Source organism: Moschus berezovskii, chromosome 7, assembly GCF_049115385.1.
Source record: "Moschus berezovskii isolate FMDL1 chromosome 7, NW_MosBer_1.0, whole genome shotgun sequence".
Lineage (NCBI taxonomy): Eukaryota > Metazoa > Chordata > Mammalia > Artiodactyla > Moschidae > Moschus > Moschus berezovskii.
In genome coordinates, this window is record NC_142466.1 from 48878576 (window position 1) to 48894191 (window position 15616).

At 42.8% G+C, this 15616-nt stretch overlaps 1 long non-coding RNA gene across 9 annotated transcripts in view; it reads left to right on the plus strand.

The window, feature by feature from the left end:
* The window catches only part of LOC148777325 (uncharacterized), a 174513-nt gene that overhangs the window by 17495 nt on the left and 141402 nt on the right, over window positions 1-15616 (plus strand). For 3 of the 9 annotated variants that reach the window (XR_016037822.1, XR_016037823.1, XR_016037820.1), the window contains exon 2: window positions 2600-2703. The exons of the other annotated variants lie outside the window; for them this stretch is intronic. This is a non-coding gene — a long non-coding RNA (uncharacterized LOC148777325). The remainder of the gene's footprint in view (window positions 1-2599; window positions 2704-15616) is intronic. 9 annotated transcript variants of the gene reach the window in all.

The window sequence follows — 15616 nt, forward strand, 5'->3', positions numbered from 1 at the left end:
GCGTTTCTCATGATATACTCTGCATATAAGTTAAATAAGCAGGGTGCCAATGTATAGGCTTGACCTACTCCTTTCCCTATTTGGGACCAATCTGTTTTCCATGTCCATTTCTAACTGTTGCTTCCTGACCTGCATACAGATTTCTCAAGAGGCAGGTCAGGTGGTCTGGTATTTCCATCTCTTTCAGAATTTTCCACAGTTTGTTGTGATACACTTAAAGGCTTTGGCATAGTTAATAAAGCAGAAGTAGATGTTTTTCTGGAACCCTCTTGCTTTTTTGATGATCCAGTGGATGTTGGCAATTTGATCTCTGGTTCCTTTGCCTTTTCTAAATCCAGCTTAAACATCTGGAATTTCATGATTCATGTATTGTTAAAGACTGGCTTGGAGAATTTGGGGCATGACTTTACTAACATGTGAGATGAGTGCAGTTGTGCAGTAGTTTGAGCATTCTTTGGCATTGCCTTTCTTTGGGATTGGAATGAAGACTGACCTTTTCCAATCCTGTGGCCACTGCTGAGTTTTCCAAGTGTGCTGGCATATTGAGTGCAGCACTTTCACAGCATCATCTTTTAGGATATGAAATAGCTCAACTGAAATTCCATCACCTCCACTAGATTTGTTCATAGTGATGTTTCCTAAGGCCCACTTGACTTCACATTCCAGGATGTCTGGCTCTAGGTGAGTGATCAAAACATCATGATTATCTGGGTCATAAAGATCTTTTTTGTATAGTTCTTCTGTGTGTTCTTGCCACCTCTTCTTAATATCTTCTGCTTCTGTTAAGTACATACCATTTCTTTCCTTTATCGAGCACATCTTTGCATGAAATGTTCCCTTGGTATCTCTAATTTTCTTGAAGAGATCTCTAGTCTTTCCCATTCTATTGTTTTCCTCTATTTCTTTGCACTGATCACTGAGGAAGGCTTTCTTACCTCTCCTTGCTGTTCTTTGGAACTCCACATTCAAAAGGGTATATCTTTTCTTTTCTCCTTTACCTTTAGCTTCTCTTCTTTTCGCAGCTATTTGTACGTCTTCCTCAGACAACCAATTTGCCTTTTTGCATTTCTTTTTCTTGGAGATGGTCTTGATCTCTGCCTCCTGTACAATGCCATGACCCTCCATCCATAGTTCTTTAGGCACTCTGTCTGTGAGATCTAATCCCTTGAATCTATTCTCACTTCCACTGTATAATCATAAGGGATTTGATTTAGGTCATACTTGAATGGCCTAGTAGTTTTCCCTACTTTCTTCAATTTAAGTCTGAATTTGGCAATAAGGAGTTCATGATATGAGCCACAGTCAGCTCCCAGTCTTGTTTTTGCTGACTGTATAGAGCTTCTCCATCTTTGGCTGCAAAGAATATAATCAATCTGATATCTGACATCACCATCTGGTGGTGTACACGTGTAGAGTCTTCTCTTGTGTTGGAAGAGGGTGTTTGCTGTGACCAGTGCGTTCTCTTGGCAAAACTCTGTTAGTCTTTGCCCTGCTTCATTCTGTACTCCAGGGCCAAATTTGCCTGTTTCTCCAGGTGTTTCTTGACTTATTTTTGAATTCTAGTCCCCTATAATGAAAAGGACATCTTTTTTGGGTGTTACTTCTAGAAGATCTTGTAGGTCTTCATAGAATCATTCAGCTTCAGCTTCTTCAGCATTACTGGGCAGGGCATAGACTTGGATTACTGTAATATTGAATGATTTGCCTTGGAAATGAACAGAGATCATTGTGTCATTTTTGAGATTGCATCCAAATACTGCATTTTGGATTTTTTTGTTGACTATGATGGCTACTCCATTTCTTCTAAGGGATTCTTACCCACAGTAATAGATACAATGGTCATCTGAGTTAAATTCACCCATTCCAGTCATTTTAGTTCAGTTTAGTCCATTTAGTTCCTAAAATGTCGATGTTCACTCTTGCCATCTCCTGTTTGACCACTTCCAATGTTCCTTGATTCATGGACCTAACATTCCAGGTTGCTATGCAATATTGCTCTTTATAGCATTGGACTTTACTTCCATCACCAGTCACATCCACAACTGGGTGGTGTTTTTGCTTTGGCTCTGTCTCTTCATTCTTTCTGGAGTTATTTCTTCACTGATCTCCAGAAGCATATTGGGCACCTACAGCCCTGGGGAGTTCATCTTTCAGTGTCCTATCTTTTTGCCTTTTTATACTGTTCATGAGGTTCTCTAGGCAAGAATACTGAAGTGGGTTTGCCATTCCCTTCTCCAGTGGACCGCGTTTTGTCAGAATTCTCCACCATGACCTGTCTGTCTTGGGTGGCCCTACACGGCATGGCTCATAGTTTCATTGAGTTCGATAAGGCTGTGGTCTGTGTGATCATATAGGTTAGTTTTCTGTGATTGTGGTTTTCAGTATGTCTACCCTCTGATGGAGAAGGATAAGAGGCTTATGGAAGCTTCCTGATGGGAGAGACTGACTGAGGGGGAAACTGGGTCTTGTACTGATGGGCGGAGCCATACTCAGTAAATCTTTAGTCCAATTTTCTGTTGAAGGGTGGGGCTATGTTCCCGCCCTGTTATTTACAGGGGCCGAACTAGGTGATGAAGATAATGGCGACCTCCTTCTACAGGTCCCATGCATGCACTGCTACACTCAGCGCCCCCGACCCTGCAGCAGGCCACCGCTGACCCACGCCTCCGCTGGAGACTCCTGGACACTCATGGACAAGTCTGGGTCAGTCCCTTGTGGGGTCACTGCTCCTTTCTCCTGGGTCCTAGTGTGCACAAGTATCTGTTTGTGCCTTCCAGAGTCTGTTGCCCCAGTCCTGTGTAAGTTCTGGCCACTCTGGTGGGTTAACGGCGACCTCCTCCAAGAAGGCTTATGCCACACCCAGGTCTGCTGCACCCAGAGCCCCTGCGGCAGGCCACTGCTGACCACACCTCCTCAGGAGACACCCAGACACAGCTCTGGCTCAGTCACTGTGGGGTCTCTGGGGCCTGGTGCGCTCAAGGTATGTTTGAGCCCTCTGAGCGTCTCTGCCGAGTATGGAGTTTGATTCTAAACGTGATTTCACCCCTCCTACTGATGGACAGGGAGGCCTGGCGTGCTGTGATTCGTGGGGTCGCGGAGAGTCGGACACGACTGAGCGACTGAACTAACTAACCATCTTGCTGGGGCTTCCCTGCCCTTTGATGTGGGGTATCTCCTCACAGTCGCTCCAGCGCTGCGCAGCCGCTGCTCCAGCATGTCCTGTCTTGCTGGGGCTTTTTCCAAGTGGCCATGCTTAAATCTGGCTTCCATCCATTTTGGGGGAGCAAGGCAAAGGTAAAATGATAGAACAAAGCAAGAGACACCAAGAAGAATTTGTGTTATCATGGCAATACCAAATTGTCTCACCTCAGGAAAACCTGGAGTCTTAGAGATTCCTTGAAGAGAGAAATGGAAACATACCTCCCTTTGTTGTTCTGATTAGGATCTATGGCAAAGGGTGGTCATTAGAAATTCCATTAACTTGAAGGAGAAAAACAAACACAGTTGTTATTATTTTTCTTTCTGTCTTTACAAGGGAAATTTAATCACATCCAATAAATTTACTTATTTTTGTTTTCTTCATTCCACTTCTCAATCCCTGCCCTGCCTTCTGCCTGGCTCTCTTAAGAAACTTGGAGGTCCTGCCTATGGCAGAACATTCACAGGATATGAAGAGGGATGGAAAGGTGCCTTGTAGATCTAATATCATTTCCTCAAATCAAGGTCCGCTCCAGGGGAAGATTCACTGGAGGTATTACTAGAAATATTGCAGCAAGGATTACTTAGAAACTGAAGGGGAAAACAGGGACTGTTTATCAGTAGGTCAAATTCTCTTCCCATTTCCTTTGACTCTGATATGAATTGGCTTCAGTTTGTCTTCTTCCACTGACAGGTGTGATGCCCTGTCAGATAAAGTAGCTGTTACATTAGAATCTTTATTTTCTTAATCACTGAGATATCTCTGGAAGGAAAAGGTGCTGGCCTTTTAAATCATTCTATAAATACGTGTCCTCTGTCTAGACCTGGCAGTGTACTTAGGTTTACAATCACAGCAGCAAACTCTGTGCCTTTTTGTGTGGTTACTAAGATTTTTGGTGGGGTGTGTTTCTCTTTCCAAATACCTCCTTGTTAATTTAAAAAAAAAAGGAAACAACTTCCTGGGGGTATAGTAGAACTGTTTGATTGATTGAATTGGACTGAATAAGAGACTGTGAAGGTTTCTGGCATTTATTTATACAGTTGAGCCTTGAACAACTCAGGGGTTCAGGGTGCCGATGCTCCAAACCTGTGCAGTCAAAAATCTGCATATAACTTTTGATTCCATGAAAACTTGGCTACTAATAGCCTGCTGTTGACCAGAAGACTTACTGATAACTTAAATAGTCAAGTAACACATATTTTGCATGTTCAATGTATTATATACTGTACTCACAAAATAAAGTAAATCAGGAAAAAGAAAATGTTATTAAGAAGACTGTAAGGAAGAGAAAATACATTTACAGTACTGTACTGTTTTTATCCATACTGTATATTTACATTGTCTATTTATAAGATGAATGGTCTGTTAATAACCTATGTCAGTACTGTCTTATATGATAGAAAACACTGTTCACTTCAGTTCAGTCGCTCAGTCGTGTCCAACTCTTTGCGACCCCATGAAACACGGCACGTCAGGCCTCCCTGTCCATCACCAACTCCCGGAGTTCACTCAAACTCATGTCCATCGAGTCGGTGATGCCATCCAGCCATCTCATTCTCGGTCGTCCCCTTCTCCTCCCTCCCCCAATCCCTTCCAGCATCAGAGTCTTTTCCAGTGAGTCAACTCTTCGCATGAGGTGGCCAAAGTATTGCAGTTTCAGCTTTAGCATCAGTCCTTCCAATGAACACCCAGGACTGATCTCCTTTAGGATGGACTGGTTGGATCTCCTTGCAGTCCAAGGGACTCTCAAGAGTCTTCTCCAGCACCACAGTTCAAAAGCATCAAGTCTTCGGCACTCAGCTTTCTTCACAATCCAACTCTCACATCCATACATGACCACTGGAAAAACCATAGCCTTGACTAGACAGACCTTTGTTGGCAAAGTAATGTCTCTGCTTTAAAACACTGTAGATCTTATACATATTATTAACACTATCATGACCCATGTACTGTAGAGTCCATGGAATTCTCCAGGCCAGAATACTGAAATGGGTAACCTTTCCCTTCTCCATGGGATCTTCCCAACCCAGGAATTGAACCCAGGTCTCCTGCATCGCAGGCAGATTCTTTACCAGCTGAGCCACAAGGGAAACCCAAGAATACTGAAATGTGGGTAGCCTATCCCTTCTTCAGTGGATCTTCCTGACCCAGGAATTTAACCGGGGTCTCCTGCATTGCAGGCGGATTCTTTACCAACTGAGCTATCAGGGAAGCCCCTTTCATATGATAGAAAACACTGTAGATGTTATATGTATTACTAACACTAACACATCAAAAGTAAGAAGATAATGTACAAAGAAATATACATGTATTTATAAGTGTAACAATTCATGCATTGATAATGAAGAAACGGCAGTATGATTGCTCTGTGGTAGCCTGGTGTAATCAGTGCAATTGCTTCAGAGTAGCCCAGTGTATACACTAGTGAATGAATCGTTATAAAAATTTTATGGCATACAGTATTAGCCATATTCATATTGGATATTGTGTTGTATTGGAAACATTGTTACATTTAAAAAGCAGCACTTACCTGTGATGATAGGCTGATATGCAGTTTCTCCAGTTACTAGCTGCTGCTGCTAAGTCACTTCAGTCGTGTCCAACTCTGTGCGACCCCATAGACAGCAGCCCACCAGGCTTGCCTGTCCCTGGGATTCTCCAGGCAAGAACACTGGAGTGGGTTGCCATTTCCTTCTCCAATGCATGAAAGTGAAAAGTGAAAGTGAAGTCGCTCAGTCGTGTCCGACTCTTAGCATCTCCATGGATTGCAGCCCACCAGGCTCCTCCGTCCATTGGATTTTCCAGGCAAGAGTACTGGAGTGGGTTGCCAGTTACTAGAGAGAGGGGCATACTGTATGGTAATGTAATTCTTTGAAAGCAGAGTTATAAAACAGTAAGGAAACTAACACATGATTAATTTTATATTAAATATCACTCACTTTTATGCCAGTATAATAATAGACTAGTATCTACATGTGTTTCATGCATTCACAACATACATTTTTATTGATTTTTTGTATTTCTAAGCTTTGCAGTTTGCTTGCGTGTTTTTCAAATTGTCACAAGTGTCCCAAAATTTTTCCAATATATTTATTGAAAAAAAACATGTGTTAAAGTAGATTTGTGCATTTCATACCAATATGTTCAAGGATCATGTGTAGTTGGACTGCCCAATTCACCTTCTCAGTTTCTCTGTTGTACACATTACTCTTGTTGAGAAATTTCTGGTATCTTTCCTTCCCAAGGCTAACCTCCTTAGTAACCTCCTACCTGTCCCTGTGAGATCATCACCCCCTCTTCTCCAGTACCCCCTGCTATGGTCATGTGTTTTCTCATGGCTTATTTTTATCTTTGGTTGCTAGTGTCATGTGAGACAGAGTCTATGAAATACTAGCCATCATATACATGTTGTCATATTCAATAAGGTTGAGGATCACAAAACATTACTCTTTATTTGCTGTATAATTTTTCCCTTCTGTAGTGATTTTAATTTTCTAAGGTTCTGTCCAGTCTGTTCAACCATGTTGACATTCCTGTAAAGTTTGGGATCACAGCCATGGAGCCCACACTGCAAGGCTTCCGTGCATACACACGTGAGATTGATCTGTCCACAGCCTGTACTGACTATACCTTCTGTAACCTACTGAAATTCCTACTGGAATTAGAACTGAGATGCCAAACGCTTGAAGCCTTCATTAAGTTCTTTCCTTTGGAGCATGGACCTCTCATAGATGTAAAGCTTTGTACCAGGATCCTTGTATAACTTGGCAGTGTAAAGTCTGGGACCAGACACAAATACTTTGCTAAAGTTGCTTCGTGGATAGAAGTTAACAGTGGGGTCCACTGTGTGTAATTTAACCGCTGAAAGTGATCTGTGGTACTTGTTCATTGATGGAGATTATGCAGAACAAGCGCCATTCTTAAGGGATGAACCCTGATGGGTAGTCACTAGGGGTCCACAGCCCTCCCATGCATGCAGCCTGGAGTTGCTTCTGTTGTGGGTAGCAAACACTGGTTTCCGGGTCCCAGGAGCCCACAGCCCTCCTCACTCACAGAACTGCGTGCTGCTCACAGGTCTCCGTTAGTTCTGAGAAGTGAGTGGGAGGGCTGTTCCACCAGCATCTCGCATGCTCTCCTAGAGTTCAGGGGTGCCCAGCATCGAGAAATACTGAGGTCCCCACATTCAGGAAGGGAACAAAGAATAGCCTGTGTTAAAGTGACGTGGAATTTCAGAGCAGAAAGAGACCTTCCTGTCCTGCTGTAACGAGGAACACACACAAAAAAGCGGCATTCTGGAAAATTCTTGCTCTTTCCCAAGCTCTGCAGGACCTTTGAGTTCAGGAATGCTGGATGTTCGATAATTCCAGTATGAAGTCTGCAGCCCCTCCATAAAATTCTAAATTGCTTGGGTATGTTCCATTAATAAGTAGCTGAGTCAGTAACAGGTGGGAGTATGTGCGTGTGTGTGTGTGTGTGTGTGTATGTGTGTGTGTGTGTGTGTATGTATGTATTAGAAGGATTTCTGGTCACTATTGGTGATATTGTCTGAATTGCAAGTACTAACCTCTTTGCTTATGGGGAGTGGGGAGTGACTCTGGTTATTTTGTTTAAGAAAGAATGAATATATTTTGCAGTCTTGTAAAATATATTTTATTTGGCTTGGGGCTTGTTTGACTCAGGGAAGCTTTGTAATTGTTTCCATTTTCATCGCTTTGATGTGACCTGACCTGTGCTGGTGTTTGGATTCAAAACCTGGAGTTGGATTCTAGGCTTTGTTGCTCAGGAGCTCTGTGTCCTTGAATAAACTCCTGAACTCCTGGGCTTCACTTATTCAGCTGGGGGTAGGAGACAGTTCCTGCCCTCCCTATCCCTTAGAGGATTTCATCTGGCTGCAAAGACAGAAAGTGCTTATTAAGGAGGGGAAAGGAGAAGTACTAATAAATTTGCCTAAGGACTTTTGGGATTTTCCTGGGAAGGAAGGAACCAAAATCTCAACCCTTTCTTAGTCATTTCAGGCTATAGAAACCTTTAGGGTGGGCTGAGTGATCTATAGGAGTATAAAACTGCTACTGCTGCTAAGTCGCATCAGTCGTGTCCGACTCTGTGTGGCCCCATAGACAGCAGCCCACTGGGTTCCCCCGTCCCTGGGATTCTCTAGGCAAGAACACTGGAGTGGGTTGCCATCTCCTTCTCCAATGCATGAAAGTGAAAAGTGAAAGTGAAGTCACTCAGTCATGTCCGACTCTTCGCGACCCCATGTACTGTAGCCTACCAGGCGCCTCCATCCATTGGATTTTCCAGGCAAGAGTACTGGAGTGGGTTGCCATTGCCTTCTCCAATAGGAGTATAAAAAGTCCTCTATAAAAACACTCAGGGTAGAAAGAGGTGTTAGATGTGAGCCGAGGTGCTGGATGTTGCCTTGTTCCAAAAGCAAAGGGTCTGGCCTGGAGCAAATGGCCCAGGAAGGTGAATCTAGAAAGATGGCAGTTATGAGCCCAAGTCACTTTGGCATGTGGCGTCCTTAGCCAAGATAACTCTGAGTAGGGAACCCTCCTTCTTTTTATCTGAAGGTCTATATTGCTCTGTTTGGTGGAAGAGGAGTGTTCTCTAAAACTGAATGCTATCAGTTTTCCCCTCTAATAAGAAATATCTTGAAACATTCCTTCTCTATCTTGAAAGTCATAGATTATAGCACATTATACACTTGTAATCTGCAAAAAATAATCATCATAATATCCTAAGTATAATATAAAGAAAAAACGGAAACCAATTTGTAATAAAGCAGTATGGCCCAACTATACCAGAAGACACAATACAAAGTCCGATATTTTATGTGTAGAATCTCTGTGAGCTCAGTGGCCACATATACCAACTAGTACAGGTACAGTGGGTTAAAGACTGCCGTACTACAAGTGACTTAGCTGTCAGTGATATGGTTTTCTGAAATAGTGATTCACAACTGGTGATGTTCCAAACACACCCAATAATTTTCTGTTTATTGGACATGATAGCTGCATTCCTGGAGATTTCAGTATAAGTTAAAACCCTGCCAAGACTGTGTGTGCTTATACATAAAACAGAATCTAAGCTCAGATAATTATAAACAAGGGAGAAAACTTTTATGCTCGGTGGAGTATTTTTGGGTGTTTGAGTCATGCAGGTCATAGTTCTCGATGAGTAAGAGGTATTACCTGCTTTGCAGGATGTCTAGAATCCCTGGCCCTGCCCACTAAAAGCTGGTCATATACCTTCAGTCACTGTGACAACCAAAACGTGCCCTTCTAACTTTAAGATGCCCTCTGGAGGTCATGCCATTCTTATTGAGAAGCACTCGGGTAGAGGTCAAGCTTACCTCCACTACTCTAGAGACAGTTGGAAGTGACCAGGCCTTCCAGTGAGGCATTGATAGCCAATGGAAGATTTTACAGAACTTCATGGGACCCCAGGTGTATTAGCTTAAACTGCCATAACAAAATACCCCAAACTGGGTGGCCTAAATACCAGAAAATTGTTTCTCAAAGTTCTAGAGGCTGGGAAGCCAAGATCAAGGTGCCTGTGATTAGTGCCTCTCTTTCTGGCTTACCTTCTCTCTCTGTCCTCACATGGCAGAGGGAGAGCTCTGGTCTCTCTTCCTTTTCTTTTTTTAAATATTTGTTGATTTGGCTATGTCAGCCGTAGTTGGAGCACATAGGCTCTCTAGTTGTGCACACAGGCTTAGTTGCTCCATGGCATGTGGAATCTTAGATCCCCTACCGGGATTGAACCCACATTCCTTGCAAGGTGGGTCCTTAGCTACTGGGCCACCCAGAAAGTCCTTCTCTTCCTCTTCATCAGTCAGTCAGTTCAGTCGCTCAGTCATGTCCAACTCTTTGCGATCCCATGAATCACAGCACGCCAGGCCTCCCTGTCCATCAGCAGCTCCTGGAGTTCACCCAAACTCATGTCCATTGAGTCAGTGATGCCATCCAGCCATCTCATTCTCTGTCGTCCCCTTCTCCTCCCACCCCCAATCCCTCCCAGCATCAGAGTCTTTTCCAGTGAGTCAACTCTTTGCATGAGGTGGCCAAAGTATTGGAGTTTCAGCTTTAGCATCAGTCCTTCCAATGAACACCCAGGACTGATCTCCTTTAGACTGGACTGGTTGGATCTCCTTGCAGTTCAGTAGACTTTCCAGAGTCTTCTCCAACACCACAGTTCAAAAGCATCAATTCTTCTGCAATCATCTTTCTTCACAGTCCAACTCTCACATCCATACATGACCACTGGAAAAACCGTAGCCTTGACTAGATGGACCTTTGTTGGCGAAGTAATGTCTCTGCTTTTTAATATGCTATCTAGGTTGGTCATAACTTTTCTTCCAAGGAGTAAACATCTTTTAATTTCATGGCTGCAAGCACCATCTGCAGTGATTTTGGAGCCCCCAAAAATAAAGTCTGACACTGTTTACCCATCTATTTCCCATGAAATGATGGGACCAGATGCCATGATCTTAGTTTTCTGAATGTTGAGCTTTATGCCAACTTTTTCACTCTCCTCTTTCACTTTCATCAAGAGGCTTTTTAGTTCCTCTTCACTTTCTGCCATAAGGGTGGTGTCATCTGCATATCTGAGGTTATTGATATTTCTCCCAGCAATCTTGATTCCAGCTTGTGCTTCCCCCAGCCATGCATTTCTCATGATGTACTCTGCATATAAGTTAAATAAGCAGGGTGACAATATACAGCCTTGATGTACTTCTTTTCTTATTTGGAACCAGTCTGTTGTTCCATGTCCAGTTCTGACTGTAGCTTCCTGACCTGCATACAGGATTCTCAAGAGGCAGGTCAGGTGGTCTGGTATTCCCATCTCTTTCAGAATGTTCCACAGTTTATTGTGATCCACACAGTCAAAGGCTTTGGCATAGTCAATGAAGCAGAAATAGATGTTTTTCTGGAGCTCTCTTGCTTTTTCCATGACCCAGCAGATGTTGGAAGTTCACGGTTCATGTATTGCTGAAGCCTACCTTGGAGAATTTTGAACATGAATTTACTAGCGTGTGAGATGAGTGCAATTGTGCGGTAGTTTGAGCATTCTTTGGCATTGCCTTTCTTTGGGATTGGAATGAAGACTGACCTTTTCCAGTCCTGTGGCCACTGCTGAGTTTTCCAAGTGTGCTGGCATATTGACTGCAGCACTTTCACAGCATCATCTTTTAGGATTTGAAATAGCTCAACTGGAATTCTATCACCTCCGCTAGCTTTGTTTGCAGTGATGGTCTCTAAGGCCATTTGACTTCACAGTCCAGGATGTCTGCCTAGGTGAGTGATCACACCATTATGATTATCTGGGTCATGAAGATCTTTTTTGTACAGTTCTTCTGTGTATTCTTGCCACCTCTTCTTAATATCTTCTGCTTCTGTTATGTCCATACCATTTCTTTCCTTTATTGAGCCCATATTTACATGAAATATTCCCTTCAGTTCAGTTCAGTTCAGTCACTCAGTCGTGTCCGACTCTTTGCGACCCCATGAATCACAGCACGCCAGGCCTCCCTGTCCATTACCAACTCCCGGAGTTCACTCAAACTCATGTCCATCGAGTTGGTGATGCCATCCAGCCATCTCATTCTCTGTTGTCCCCTTCTCCTCCTTCCCCCAATCCCTCCCAGCATCAGAGTCTTTTCCAGTGAGTCAACTCGTCGCATGTTCCCTTAGTATCTCTAATTTTCTTGAAGAGATTGCTAGTCTTTCCCATTCTGTTGTTTCCCTCTATTTCTTTGCATTGATTGCTGAGGAAGGCTTTCTTATCTCTCCTTGCTATTCTTTGGAACTCTGCATTCAGATGTTTATATCTTTCCTTTTCTCCTTTGCTTTTCGCTTCTCTTCTTTTCACAGCTATTTGTAAGGCCTCTTCAGACAGCCATTTTGCTTTTTTGCATTTCTTTTCCATGGGGATGGTCTTGGTCCCTGTCTCCTGTACAATGTCACGAACCTCCATCCAGTTCATCAGGTACTCTATCAGATCTAGTCCCTTAAATTTATTTCTCACTTCCACTGTATAATCATAAGGGACTTGATTTAGGTCATACCTGAATGGTCTAGTGGTTTTCCCTACTTTCTTCAATTTAAGTCTGAATTTGGCAATAAGGATTTCATGATCTGAGCCACAGTCAGCTCCCGGTCTTGTATTGGCTGCAAAGAATATAATCAGTCTGATTTTGGTGTTGACCATCTGGTGATGTCCATGTGTAGAGTCTTCTCTTGTGTTGTTGGAAAAGGGTGTTTGCTATGACCAGTGCATTCTCTTGGCAAAACCCTATTAGCCTTTGCCCTGCTTCATTCCGTGCTCCAAGGCCAAATTTGCCTGTTACTCCATGTGTTTCTTGACTTCCTACTTTTGCATTCCAGTCCCCTATAGTGTAAAGGACATCTTTTTTGGGTGTTAGTTCTAAAAGGTCTTGTAGGTTTTCATAGAACTGTTCAACTTCAGCTTCTTCAGCATTACTGGTTGGGGCATAGGCTTGGATTGCCATGATATTGAATGGTTTGCCTTGGAAACGAATAGAGATCATTCTCTCATTTTTGAGATTGCATCCAAGTACTGCATTTCGGACTCTTGTTGACCATGATGGCTACTCCATTTCTTCTAAGGGATTCCTGCCCACAGTAGTAGATATAATGGTCATCTGAATTAAATTCACCCATTCCAGTCCATTTTAGTTCATTGATTCCTAGAATGTCATCGTCTTGTTCTTCAGTTCAGTTCAGTCGCTCAGTCGTGTCCGACTCTTTGCGACCCCATGAATCACAGCATGCCAGGCCTCCCTGTCCATTACCAACTCCCGGAGTTCACTCAAACTCATGTCCATCGAGTCGGTGATGCCATCCAGCCATCTCATTCTCTGTCGTCCCCGTCTCCTCCCACCCCCAATCCCTCCCAGCATCAGACTCTTTTCCAGTGAGTCAACTCGTCGCATGAAGTCTTGTTCTTAGAAGGACCCTAATGCCATCGTGGCAGCTCCACCCTCATGACCTCATTTAAACTTGATTTCTGGCAAAGATCTTACCTCCTGGGCTTCAGTGTATGAAGTTTGGGGTGATGCAAACAATAAGTCCATAGCACCAGGTTTCTGGCCTTTGTTTTCTAAAACAACCATATTCTGTTGGAAGCTGTTATGATCTTCTGGGATCAAAGAAGACATTGGAGTTCTGGTTCTAGGGGTTACCTAGGAGCAAGCAGGATGAACAGACCCCTTGTTTATGAGGAAATGCCTGGGAAGTTCTTAGATCCACTGGAGTGGGCAGGTACTGGAAAGAGAACATAGACATTCTGCTCTTCTGGACACATGGAGTCCCAGTCAACTCATGTTTAAGAGCCTGTACTCGGGAGTTAGATCTGGTTTTAATCCTGTTTCAGTCATCTGGTAACTGTGTGACTCTGGACAAAGTACTTAGCAGCCTGAGTCTCGGCATGAAAATGGGCATAGACCTGTCTTCAGGGTTGGTGGTGAAGAGTAATGAGATCTTCTAGTAAAAAGCTTTGCAGGATTTCAGGCACATAGCATCCATTAATCTGTATTGCTGCTTATGGTCATGCAGTCATCCTTTAATGACTTATTTTTGTGGGGAAAAGCATTCATCACAGCTGAGGTTGCATAGAACAACTCTGTGATGGGGTAGAGCTCCATTTATACAGAAAAAGTGATGGGAATCTTTCTAGAAAGTAATTTATGGGATAAACAAGCCAACTCTGGTTCATATTGCATGGAATGTTTTAAATATGAAAGCAAGCATCTTCCCTCTTACCCTTAAAACATAAGGAAATTTCTGCTTAATGCTTCATACGCAGTCCCAAGGGACTACCCAGAACATTATGATCATCTATACAATAATCTTTATACAATTAGAGGTTTATGCAGTGGCTGTCTTGGAATTACAGGTTTGCCATCTCATGTTGACTTGTCCCTAGCTAAGCAGAGTTAGAATCAATTACTACTCTGTTTGGAAAAGGCCTATAACAGAAATTCACAGAATTCTTCCTTATCTATACTATTTCCCTTCAAAGTGAATATTAATGTGTGCTTGTGTTGATGCAAAACAAACAACCAGGTCCTCTCATGCACACACATTTCCCTGGGACAAATCACTGAGAAAAACTGTTGGGATGTATTTAATGAAAACATTTTGCTAGCTCAGAAATTCTTAAAGAGATCCAGCTTTCTTATGGACACCAGCCCAGGATTCTTAGAGAAAACATTGAAGGTTGGAGAAGTGTTCTTTTCCTTTATCAATGTTGTTTTGCCAAAGAAGATGCTGTGACTGTCTTCTTCACTGAAGAGTGAAAGCAAGTTTTGAGCGTATGCTTCCATCAGTCCACAGACACATTTTCAAATTTGTTTTTCTTCATAACATTAAGTCAAGTCCTTTTCTTATAACTCTCTTGTTTCATAAAGACTTTAAGACAATTAAAAAATGAGAATAGGTTTTCCCTGGTGGTCCAGTGGTTAAGAATCCACCTGCCAATGAAGGAGACATGGGTTTGATTCCTGGTCTGGGATAGATCCTACATGCAGCGGAGCAACTAAGCCCATACACGACAACTACTAAGGAGCTGCATATTGAAGCCCATGAGCCTAGAGCCTGTGCTCTGCGACAAGAGAAGCCACTGCAAAGAGAAGCCCACATACTGCAACGAAGAACAGCCTCCAATTGCTGCAACTAGAGAAAGCCCACACACAGCAACAAAGTCCCAGTAGAGCCAAAAATAATCTAAAAAATGTAAGAATATAATATATAATGAGGACTAAAAACAACGAGAAAGAAAGCAAAGTTGAGTGTAGAACATATGTGCCTGTGGGGTGAAAATTTGGCTCTGGGCATCCCAGCAACCAGGGCAAAGAGGAAAGTCTAATTTGGTTACATGATTTTTAAAAAAAGTTTCTTAGAAGCTCAATTATCCCTGACACTGAGAACAGAATTAAGTGTTCTCAGAGGTACAAATAAAGAGGATATTTTGAGCTCCGGTGATCAATTTCCTCAAATGCCCCCACAGTGACTGCCTCTGAATTATATAGGACTGCTTTACAGAACATTCCTCATGGCTGGCATTTTGGCACAGGATAATTCTATAAAGGAAAAGAAAGAGTCTTCAGGCAGTTCTCCATTTTTACTATGTATTTTCAAATGAACCTTTGCAAAATATTGAGCAGCAAAGAGTTGGAGGTCATCTTGGATGAGTAACTGAAAGGCAGTTCTTTGCAGAGACACAGACTTCAGAGGGTTCGATAAGCTGGGCCAGAGATGACATTCTTTTATAAATATAAAAAGGAAACCCAAAGGTATGGGAGCCAGAAGAGAAGGCTGTCTACTTCTGCCTGTTGAAGGGCAACTACATCAGAGAAGATGCAGATAATTTGGGGGAAGGAAAAAAAAATGAGTG